This window comes from Periplaneta americana, chromosome 15 (genome assembly GCF_040183065.1).
Source record: "Periplaneta americana isolate PAMFEO1 chromosome 15, P.americana_PAMFEO1_priV1, whole genome shotgun sequence".
Classification (NCBI taxonomy): domain Eukaryota; kingdom Metazoa; phylum Arthropoda; class Insecta; order Blattodea; family Blattidae; genus Periplaneta; species Periplaneta americana.
Window position 1 is genome coordinate 135,597,722 of NC_091131.1, and position 13,029 is coordinate 135,610,750.

A 13,029-nucleotide genomic window follows, 5' to 3' on the forward strand; every position below is an offset into this window, starting at 1 on the left:
TGAAATTGTTGTTATATACAGGTGACTCCACATGAATTTAACATTTTTTTAAGAAATTAGACAAATCCCACGGAATTTGTAGATTTTATTGATATTTATATAGTTAAAATCTCGCAAAAACGAAATTTTTGAAGGATTTTTTTTTGTGGGGAAAATCGAAACCAGTGATATAATACAGTTCAATCATGTATACTAAACACTCTGTCCAAGAATTAGCACAATCGGTTGGAATATAGAGATTTTATTAACGTTTATAGCAAAATCGTGTTTTTACCGCAAGAAACGACGATTTTTACAATTGGACGATTTACACAAACAAACCCTTATTCCTCCGCATGCGAACGTGAAATTGTTGTTATATACAGGTGACTCCACATGAATTTAACATTTTTTTAAGAAATTAGACAAATCCCACGGAATTTGTAGATTTTATTGATATTTATATAGTTAAAATCTCGCAAAAACGAAATTTTTTGAAGGATTTTTTTTTTGTGGGGAAAATCGAAACCAGTGATATAATACAGTTCAATTATGTATACTAAACACTCTGTGAAAGTATTAGCACAATCGGTTGGAATATAGAAATTTTATTAACGTTTAAACAAAATCGTGTTTTTACCGCAAGAAACGACGATTTTTACAATTGGACGATTTACACAAACAAACCCATATTCCTCTGCATGCGAACGTGAAATTGTTGTTATATACAGGTGACTCCACATGAATTTAACATTTTTTTAAGAAATTAGACAAATCCCACGGAATTTGTAGATTATATTGATATTTATATAGTTAAAAAACTCGCAAAAACGAAATTTTTTAAGGATTTTTTTTTGTGGGGAAAATCGAAACCAGTGACATAATACAGTTCAATCATGTATACTAAACACTCTGTGAAAGAATTAGCACAGTCGGTTGGAATATAGAGATTTTATTAGCGTTTATAGCAAAATCGTGTTTTTACCGCAAGAAACGACGATTTTTACAATTTGACGATTTTCACGAACAAACGCATATTCCTCTGCATGCGAACGTGAAATTGTTGTTATATGTAGGTGACTCCACATGAATTTAACATTTTTTTAAGAAATTAGACAAATCCCCCGGAATTTGTAGATTTTAATGATATTTATATAGTTAAAATCTCGCAAAAACGAAATTTTTTGAAGGATTTTTTTTTGTGGGGAAAATCGAAACCAGTGATATAATACAGTTCAATCATGTATACTAAACACTCTGTCCAAGAATTAGCACAATCGGTTGGAATATAGAGATTTTATTAACGTTTATAGCAAAATCGTGTTTTTACCGCAAGAAACGACGATTTTTACAATTGGACGATTTACACAAACAAACCCTCATTCCTCCGCATGCGAACGTGAAATTGTTGTTATATATAGGTGAATCCACATGAATTTAACATTTTTTTAAGAAATTAGACAAATCCCACGGAATTTGTAGATTTTATTGATATTTATATAGTTGAAATCTCGCAAAAACGAAATTTTTTGAAGGATTTTTTTTGTGGGGAAAATCGAAACCAGTGATATAATACAGTTCAATCATGTATACTAAACACTCTGTCCAAGAATTAGCACAATCGGTTGGAATATAGAGATTTTATTAACGTTTATAGCAAAATCGTGTTTTTACCGCAAGAAACGACGATTTTTACAATTGGACGATTTACACAAACAAACCCTTATTCCTCCGCATGCGAACGTGAAATTGTTGTTATATATAGGTGAATCCACATGAATTTAACATTTTTTTAAGAAATTAGACAAATCCCACGGAATTTGTAGATTATATTGATATTTATATAGTTAAAAAACTCGAAAAAATGAAATTTTTTGAAGGATTTTTTTTGTGGGGAAATTCGAAACCAGTGACATAATACAGTTCAATCATGTATACTAAACACTCTGTGAAAGAATTAGCACAATCGGTTGGAATATAGAGATTTTATTAACGTTTATAGCAAAATCGTGTTTTTACCGCAAGAAACAACGATTTTTACAATTTGACCATTTTCACAAACAAACCCATATTCCTCTGCATGCGAACGTGAAATTGTTGTTATATACAGGTGACTCCACATGAATTTAACATTTTTTTAAGAAATTAGACAAATCCCACGGAATTTGTAGATTATATTGATATTTATATAGTTAAAATCTCGCAAAAACGAAATTTTTTGAAGGATTTTTTTTTGTGGGGAAAATCGAAACCAGTGATATAATACAGTTCAATCATGTATACTAAACACTCTGTCAAAGAATTAGCACAATCGGTTGGAATATAGAGATTTTATTAGCGTTTATAGCAAAATCGTGTTTTTACCGCAAGAAACGACGATTTTTACAATTTGACGATTTTCACGAACAAACCCATATTCCTCTGCATGCGAACGTGAAATTGTTGTTATATATAGGTGACTCCACATGAATTTAACATTTCTTTAAGAAATTAGACAAATCCCCCGGAATTTGTAGATTTTATTGATATTTATATAGTTAAAATCTCGCAAAAACGAAATTTTTTGAAGGATTTTTTTTTGTGGGGAAAATCGAAACCAGTGATATAATACAGTTCAATCACGTATACTAAACACTCTGTCCAAGAATTAGCACAATCGGTTGGAATATAGAGATTTTATTAACGTTTATAGCAAAATCGTGTTTTTACCGCAAGAAACAACGATTTTTACAATTTGACCATTTTCACAAACAAACCCATATTCCTCTGCATGCGAACGTGAAATTGTTGTTATATACAGGTGACTCCACATGAATTTAACATTTTTTTAAGAAATTAGACAAATCCCACGGAATTTGTAGATTATATTGATATTTATATAGTTAAAATCTCGCAAAAACGAAATTTTTTGAAGGATTTTTTTTTTTGGGGGGAAAATCGAAACCAGTGATATAATACAGTTCAATCATGTATACTAAACACTCTGTCAAAGAATTAGCACAATCGGTTGGAATATAGAGATTTTATTAACGTTTATAGCAAAATCGTGTTTTTACCGCAAGAAACGACGATTTTTACAATTGGACGATTTACACAAACAAACCCATATTCCTCTGCATGCGAAAGTGAAATTGTTGTGATATACAGGTGACTCCACATGAATTTAACTTTTTTTTTAAGAAATTAGACAAATCCCCCGGAATTTGTAGATTTTATTGATATTTATATAGTTAAAATCTCGCAAAAACGAAATTTTTTGAAGGATTTTTTTTTGTGGGGAAAATCGAAACCAGTGATATAATACAGTTCAATTATGTATACTAAACACTCTGTGAAAGAATTAGCACAATCGGTTGGAATATAGAGATTTTATTAACGTTTATAAAAAATCGTGTTTTTACCGCTAGAAACGACGATTTTTACAATTGGACGATTTACACAAACAAAACCCATATTCCTCTGCATGCGAACGTGAAATTGTTGTTATATACAGGTGACTCCACATGAATTTAACATTTTTTTAAGAAATTAGACAAATCCCACGGAATTTGTAGATTTTATTGATATTTATATAGTTAAAATCTCGCAAAAACGAAATTTTTTGAAGGATTTTTTTTTGTGGGGAAAATCGAAACCAGTGATATAATACAGTTCAATTATGTATACTATACACTCTGTGAAAGTATTAGCACAATCGGTTGGAATATAGAGATTTTATTAACGTTTAAACAAAATCGTGTTTTTACCGCAAGAAACGACGATTTTTACAATTGGACGATTTACACAAACAAACACTTATTCCTCCGCATGCGAACGTGAAATTGTTGTTATATATAGGTGACTCCACATGAATTTAACATTTTTTTAAGAAATTAGACAAACCCCCCGGAATTTGTAGATTTTATTGATATTTATATAGTTAAAATCTCGCAAAAACGAAATTTTTTGAAGGATTTTTTTTTGTGGGGAAAATCGAAACCAGTGATATAATACAGTTCAATTATGTATACTAACCACTCTGTGAAAGAATTAGCACAATCGGTTGGAATATAGAGATTTTATTAACGTTTATAGCAAAATCGTGTTTTTACCGCAAGAAACGACGATTTTTACAATTGGACGATTTACACAAACAAACCCTTATTCCTCCGCATGCGAACGTGAAATTGTTGTGATATATAGGTGAATCCACATGAATTTAACATTTTTTTAAGAAATTAGACAAATCCCCCGGAATTTGTAGATTTTATTGATATTGATATAGTTAAAATCTCGCAAAAACGAAATTTTTTGAAGGATTTTTTTTTGTGGGGAAAATCGAAACCAGTGATATAATACAGTTCAATCACGTATACTAAACACTCTGTCCAAGAATTAGCACAATCGGTTGGAATATAGAGATTTTATTAACGTTTATAGCAAAATCGTGTTTTTACCGCAAGAAACGACGATTTTTACAATTGGACGATTTACACAAACAAACCCTTATTCCTCCGTATGCGAACGTGAAATTGTTGTTATATATAGGTGAATCCACATGAATTTAACATTTTTTTAAGAAATTAGACAAATCCCACGGAATTTGTAGATTATATTGATATTTATATAGTTAAAAAACTCGCAAAAACGAAATTTTTTGAAGGATTTTTTTTTTTGTGGGGAAAATCGAAACCAGTGACATAATACAGTTCAATCATGTATACTAAACACTCTGTGAAAGAATTAGCACAATCGGTTGGAATATAGAGATTTTATTAGCGTTTATAGCAAAATCGTGTTTTTACCGCAAGAAACGACGATTTTTACAATTTGACGATTTTCACGAACAAACGCATATTCCTCTGCATGCGAACGTGAAATTGTTGTTATATGTAGGTGACTCCACATGAATTTAACATTTTTTTAAGAAATTAGACAAATCCCCAGGAATTTGTAGATTTTATTGATATTTATATAGTTAAAATCTCGCAAAAACGAAATTTTTTGAAGAATTTTTTTTTTGTGGGGAAAATCGAAACCAGTGATATAATACAGTTCAATCATGTATACTAAACACTCTGTCCAAGAATTAGCACAATCGGTGGGAATATAGAGATTTTATTAACGTTTATATCAAAATCGTGTTTTTACCGCAAGAAACGACGATTTTCACAATTGGACGATTTACACAAACAAACCCTTATTCCTCCGCATGCGAACGTGAAATTGTTGTTATATATAGGTGAATCCACATGAATTTAACATTTTTTTAAGAAATTAGACAAATCCCACGGAATTTGTAGATTATATTGATATTTATATAGTTAAAAACTCGAAAAAATGAAATTTTTTGAAGGATTTTTTTTTGTGGGGAAATTCGAAACCAGTGACATAATACAGTTCAATCATGTATACTAAACACTCTGTAAAAGAATTAGCACAATCGGTTGGAATATAGAGATTTTATTAACGTTTATAGCAAAATCGTGTTTTTACCGCAAGAAACAACGATTTTTACAATTTGACCATTTTCACAAACAAACCCATATTCCTCTGCATGCGAGAGTGAAATTGTTGTTATATATAGGTGACTCCACATGAATTTAACATTTTTTTAAGAAATTAGAAAAATCCCCCGGAATTTGTAGATTTTATTGATATTTATATAGTTAAAATCACGCAAAAACGAAATTTTTTGAAGGATTTTTTTTTGTGGGGAAAATCGAAACCAGTGATATAATACAGTTCAATTATGTATACTAAACACTCTGTGAAAGAATTAGCACAATCGGTTGGAATATAGAGATTTTATTAACGTTTATAGCAAAATCGTGTTTTTACCGCAAGAAACGACGATTTTTACAATTGGACGATTTACACAAACAAACACATATTCCTCTGCATGCGAAAGTGAAATTGTTGTTATATATAGGTGAATCCACATGAATTTAACATTTTTTTAAGAAATTAGACAAATCCCACGGAATTTGTAGATTTTATTGATATTTATATAGTTAAAATCTCGCAAAAACGAAATTTTTTGAAGGATTTTTTTTGTGGGGAAAATCGAAACCAGTGATATAATACAGTTCAATCATGTATACTAAACACTCTGTCCAAGAATTAGCACAATCGGTTGGAATATAGAGATTTTATTAACGTTTATAGCAAAATCGTGTTTTTACCGCAAGAAACGACGATTTTTACAATTGGACGATTTACACAAACAAACCCTTATTCCTCCGCATGCGAACGTGAAATTGTTGTTATATATAGGTGAATCCACATGAATTTAACATTTTTTTAAGAAATTAGACAAATCCCACGGAATTTGTAGATTATATTGATATTTATATAGTTAAAAAACTCGAAAAAAATGAAATTTTTTGAAGGATTTTTTTTTTGTGGGGAAATTCGAAACCAGTGACATAATACAGTTCAATCATGTATACTAAACACTCTGTGAAAGAATTAGCACAATCGGTTGGAATATAGAGATTTTATTAACGTTTATAGCAAAATCGTGTTTTTACCGCAAGAAACAACGATTTTTACAATTTGACCATTTTCACAAACAAACCCATATTCCTCTGCATGCGAACGTGAAATTGTTGTTATATACAGGTGACTCCACATGAATTTAACATTTTTTTAAGAAATTAGACAAATCCCACGGAATTTGTAGATTATATTGATATTTATATAGTTAAAATCTCGCAAAAACGAAATTTTTTGAAGGATTTTTTTTTGTGGGGAAAATCGAAACCAGTGATATAATACAGTTCAATCATGTATACTAAACACTCTGTCAAAGAATTAGCACAATCGGTTGGAATATAGAGATTTTATTAGCGTTTATAGCAAAATCGTGTTTTTACCGCAAGAAACGACGATTTTTACAATTTGACGATTTTCACGAACAAACCCATATTCCTCTGCATGCGAACGTGAAATTGTTGTTATATATAGGTGACTCCACATGAATTTAACATTTTTTTAAGAAATTAGACAAATCCCCCGGAATTTGTAGATTTTATTGATATTTATATAGTTAAAATCTCGCAAAAACGAAATTTTTTGAAGGATTTTTTTTTGTGGGGAAAATCGAAACCAGTGATATAATACAGTTCAATCACGTATACTAAACACTCTGTCCAAGAATTAGCACAATCGGTTGGAATATAGAGATTTTATTAACGTTTATAGCAAAATCGTGTTTTTACCGCAAGAAACGACGATTTTTACAATTGGACGATTTACACAAACAAACCCTTATTCCTCCGTATGCGAACGTGAAATTGTTGTTATATATAGGTGAATCCACATGAATTTAACATTTTTTTAAGAAATTAGACAAATCCCACGGAATTTGTAGATTATATTGATATTTATATAGTTAAAAAACTCGAAAAAATGAAATTTTTTGAAGGATTTTTTTTTGTGGGGAAATTCGAAACCAGTGACATAATACAGTTCAATCATGTATATTAAACACTCTGTGAAAGAATTAGCACAATCGGTTGGAATATAGAGATTTTATTAACGTTTATAGCAAAATCGTGTTTTTACCGCAAGAAACAACGATTTTTACAATTTGACCATTTTCACAAACAAACCCATATTCCTCTGCACGCAAACGTGAAATTGTTGTTATATATAGGTGACTCCACATGAATTTAACATTTTTTTAAGAAATTAGACAAATCCCCCGGAATTTGTAGATTTTATTGATATTTATATAGTTAAAAAACTCGAAAAAATGAAATTTTTTGAAGGATTTTTTTTGTGGGGAAATTCGAAACCAGTGACATAATACAGTTCAATCATGTATACTAAACACTCTGTGAAAGAATTAGCACAATCGGTTGGAATATAGAGATTTTATTAACGTTTATAGCAAAATCGTGTTTTTACCGCAAGAAACAACGATTTTTACAATTTGACCATTTTCACAAACAAACCCATATTCCTCTGCATGCGAACGTGAAATTGTTGTTATATATAGGTGACTCCACATGAATTTAACATTTTTTTAAGAAATTAGACAAATCCCCCGGAATTTGTAGATTTTATTGATATTTATATAGTTAAAATCTCGCAAAAACGAAATTTTTTTGAAGGATTTTTTTTTGTGGGGAAAATCGAAACCAGTGATATAATACAGTTCAATTATGTATACTAAACACTCTGTGAAAGAATTAGCACAATCGGTTGGAATATAGAGATTTTATTAACGTTTATAACAAAATCGTGTTTTTACCGCTAGAAACGACGATTTTTACAATTGGACGATTTACACAAACAAACCCATATTCCTCTGCATGCGAACGTGAAATTGTTGTTATATACAGGTGACTCCACATGAATTTAACATTTTTTTAAGAAATTAGACAAATCCCACGGAATTTGTAGATTTTATTGATATTTATATAGTTAAAATCTCGCAAAAACGAAATTTTTTGAAGGATTTTTTTTTGTGGGGAAAATCGAAACCAGTGATATAATACAGTTCAATTATGAATACTAAACACTCTGTGAAAGTATTGGCACAATCGGTTGGAATAGAGAGATTTTATTAACGTTTAAACAAAATCGTGTTTTTACCGCAAGAAACGACGATTTTTACAATTGGACGATTTACACAAACAAACCCATATTCCTCTGCATGCGAACGTGAAATTGTTGTTATATACAGGTGACTCCACATGAATTTAACATTTTTTTAAGAAATTAGACAAATCCCACGGAATTTGTAGATTATATTGATATTTATATAGTTAAAATCTCGCAAAAACGAAATTTTTTGAAGGATTTTTTTTTTTGGGGAAAATCGAAACCAGTGATATAATACAGTTCAATCATGTATACTAAACACTCTGTCAAAGAATTAGCACAATCGGTTGGAATATAGAGATTTTATTAACGTTTATAGCAAAATCGTGTTTTTACCGCAAGAAACGACGATTTTTACAATTTGACGATTTTCACGAACAAACCCATATTCCTCTGCATGCGAACGTGAAATTGTTGTTATATATAGGTGACTCCACATGAATTTAACATTTTTTTTAAGAAATTAGACAAATCCCCCGGAATTTGTAGATTTTATTGATATTTATATAGTTAAAATCTCGCAAAAACGAAATTTTTTGAAGGATTTTTTTTTGTGGGGAAAATCGAAACCAGTGATATAATACAGTTCAATCATGTATACTAAACACTCTGTCCAAGAATTAGCACAATCGGTTGGAATATAGAGATTTTATTAACGTTTATAGCAAAATCGTGTTTTTACCGCAAGAAACGACGATTTTTACAATTGGACGATTTACACAAACAAACCCTTATTCCTCCGTATGCGAACGTGAAATTGTTGTTATATTTAGGTGAATCCACATGAATTTAACATTTTTTTAAGAAATTAGACAAATCCCACGGAATTTGTAGATTATATTGATATTTATATAGTTAAAAAACTCGAAAAAATGAAATTTTTTGAAGGATTTTTTTTTGTGGGGAAATTCGAAACCAGTGACATAATACAGTTCAATCATGTATACTAAACACTCTGTGAAAGAATTAGCACAATCGGTTGGAATATAGAGATTTTATTAACGTTTATAGCAAAATCGTGTTTTTACCGCAAGAAACAACGATTTTTACAATTTGACCATTTTCACAAACAAACCCATATTCCTCTGCATGCGAACGTGAAATTGTTGTTATATATAGGTGACTCCACATGAATTTAACATTTTTTTAAGAAATTAGACAAATCCCCCGGAATTTGTAGATTTTATTGATATTTATATAGTTAAAATCTCGCAAAAACGAAATTTTTTGAAGGATTTTTTTTTGTGGGGAAAATCGAAACCAGTGATATAATACAGTTCAATCACGTATACTAAACACTCTGTCCAAGAATTAGCACAATCGGTTGGAATATAGAGATTTTATTAACGTTTATAGCAAAATCGTGTTTTTACCGCAAGAAACGACGATTTTTACAATTGGACGATTTACACAAACAAACCCTTATTCCTCCGTATGCGAACGTGAAATTGTTGTTATATATAGGTGAATCCACATGAATTTAACATTTTTTTAAGAAATTAGACAAATCCCACGGAATTTGTAGATTTTATTGATATTTATATAGTTAAAATCTCGCAAAAACGAAATTTTTTGAAGGATTTTTTTTTGTGGGGAAAATCGAAACCAGTGATATAATACAGTTCAATCATGTATACTAAACACTCTGTGAAAGAATTAGCACAATCGGTTGGAATATAGAGATTTTATTAACGTTTATAGCAAAATCGTGTTTTTACCGCAAGAAACGACGATTTTTACAATTGGACGATTTACACAAACAAACCCTTATTCCTCCGCATGCGAACGTGAAATTGTTGTTATATATAGGTGAATCCACATGAATTTAACATTTTTTTAAGAAATTAGACAAATCCCACGGAATTTGTAGATTATATTGATATTTATATAGTTAAAAAACTCGAAAAAATGAAATTTTTTGAAGGATTTTTTTTTGTGGGGAAATTCGAAACCAGTGACATAATACAGTTCAATCATGTATACTAAACACTCTGTGAAAGAATTAGCACAATCGGTTGGAATATAGAGATTTTATTAACGTTTATAACAAAATCGTGTTTTTACCGCAAGAAACAACGATTTTTACAATTTGACCATTTTCACAAACAAACCCATATTCCTCTGCATGCGAACGTGAAATTGTTGTTATATATAGGTGACTCCACATGAATTTAACATTTTTTTAAGAAATTAGACAAATCCCCCGGAATTTGTAGATTTTATTGATATTTATATAGTTAAAATCTCGCAAAAACGAAATTTTTTTGAAGGATTTTTTTTTGTGGGGAAAATCGAAACCAGTGATATAATACAGTTCAATTATGTATACTAAACACTCTGTGAAAGAATTAGCACAATCGGTTGGAATATAGAGATTTTATTAACGTTTATAACAAAATCGTGTTTTTACCGCTAGAAACGACGATTTTTACAATTGGACGATTTACACAAACAAACCCATATTCCTCTGCATGCGAACGTGAAATTGTTGTTATATACAGGTGACTCCACATGAATTTAACATTTTTTTAAGAAATTAGACAAATCCCACGGAATTTGTAGATTTTATTGATATTTATATAGTTAAAATCTCGCAAAAACGAAATTTTTTGAAGGATTTTTTTTTGTGGGGAAAATCGAAACCAGTGATATAATACAGTTCAATTATGTATACTAAACACTCTGTGAAAGTATTAGCACAATCGGTTGGAATAGAGAGATTTTATTAACGTTTAAACAAAATCGTGTTTTTACCGCAAGAAACGACGATTTTTACAATTGGACGATTTACACAAACAAACCCATATTCCTCTGCATGCGAACGTGAAATTGTTGTTATATACAGGTGACTCCACATGAATTTAACATTTTTTTAAGAAATTAGACAAATCCCACGGAATTTGTAGATTATATTGATATTTATATAGTTAAAATCTCGCAAAAACGAAATTTTTTGAAGGATTTTTTTTTTTTGGGGAAAATCGAAACCAGTGATATAATACAGTTCAATCATGTATACTAAACACTCTGTCAAAGAATTAGCACAATCGGTTGGAATATAGAGATTTTATTAGCGTTTATAGCAAAATCGTGTTTTTACCGCAAGAAACGACGATTTTTACAATTTGACGATTTTCACGAACAAACCCATATTCCTCTGCATGCGAACGTGAAATTGTTGTTATATATAGGTGACTCCACATGAATTTAACATTTTTTTAAGAAATTAGACAAATCCCCCGGAATTTGTAGATTTTATTGATATTTATATAGTTAAAATCTCGCAAAAACGAAATTTTTTGAAGGATTTTTTTTTGTGGGGAAAATCGAAACCAGTGATATAATACAGTTCAATCATGTATACTAAACACTCTGTCCAAGAATTAGCACAATCGGTTGGAATATAGAGATTTTATTAACGTTTATAGCAAAATCGTGTTTTTAACGCAAGAAACGACGATTTTTACAATTGGACGATTTACACAAACAAACCCTTATTCCTCCGTATGCGAACGTGAAATTGTTGTTATATATAGGTGAATCCACATGAATTTAACATTTTTTTAAGAAATTAGACAAATCCCACGGAATTTGTAGATTATATTGATATTTATATAGTTAAAAAACTCGAAAAAATGAAATTTTTTGAAGGATTTTTTTTTTGTGGGGAAATTCGAAACCAGTGACATAATACAGTTCAATCATGTATACTAAACACTCTGTGAAAGAATTAGCACAATCGGTTGGAATATAGAGATTTTATTAACGTTTATAGCAAAATCGTGTTTTTACCGCAAGAAACAACGATTTTTACAATTTGACCATTTTCACAAACAAACCCATATTCCTCTGCATGCGAACGTGAAATTGTTGTTATATATAGGTGACTCCACATGAATTTAACATTTTTTTAAGAAATTAGACAAATCCTCCGGAATTTGTAGATTTTATTGATATTTATATAGTTAAAATCTCGCAAAAACGAAATTTTTTGAAGGATTTTTTTTTGTGGGGAAAATCGAAACCAGTGATATAATACAGTTCAATTATGTATACTAAACACTCTGTGACAGAATTAGCACAATCGGTTGGAATATAGAGATTTTATTAACGTTTATAGCAAAATCGTGTTTTTACCGCAAGAAACGACGATTTTTACAATTGGACGATTTACACAAACAAACACATATTCCTCTGCATGCGCAAGTGAAATTGTTGTTATATATAGGTGAATCCACATGAATTTAACATTTTTTTAAGAAATTAGACAAATCCCACGGAATTTGTAGATTTTATTGATATTTATATAGTTAAAATCTCGCAAAAACGAAATTTTTTGAAGGATTTTTTTTGTGGGGAAAATCGAAACCAGTGATATAATACAGTTCAATCATGTATACTAAACACTCTGTCCAAGAATTAGCACAATCGGTTGGAATATAGAGATTTTATTAACGT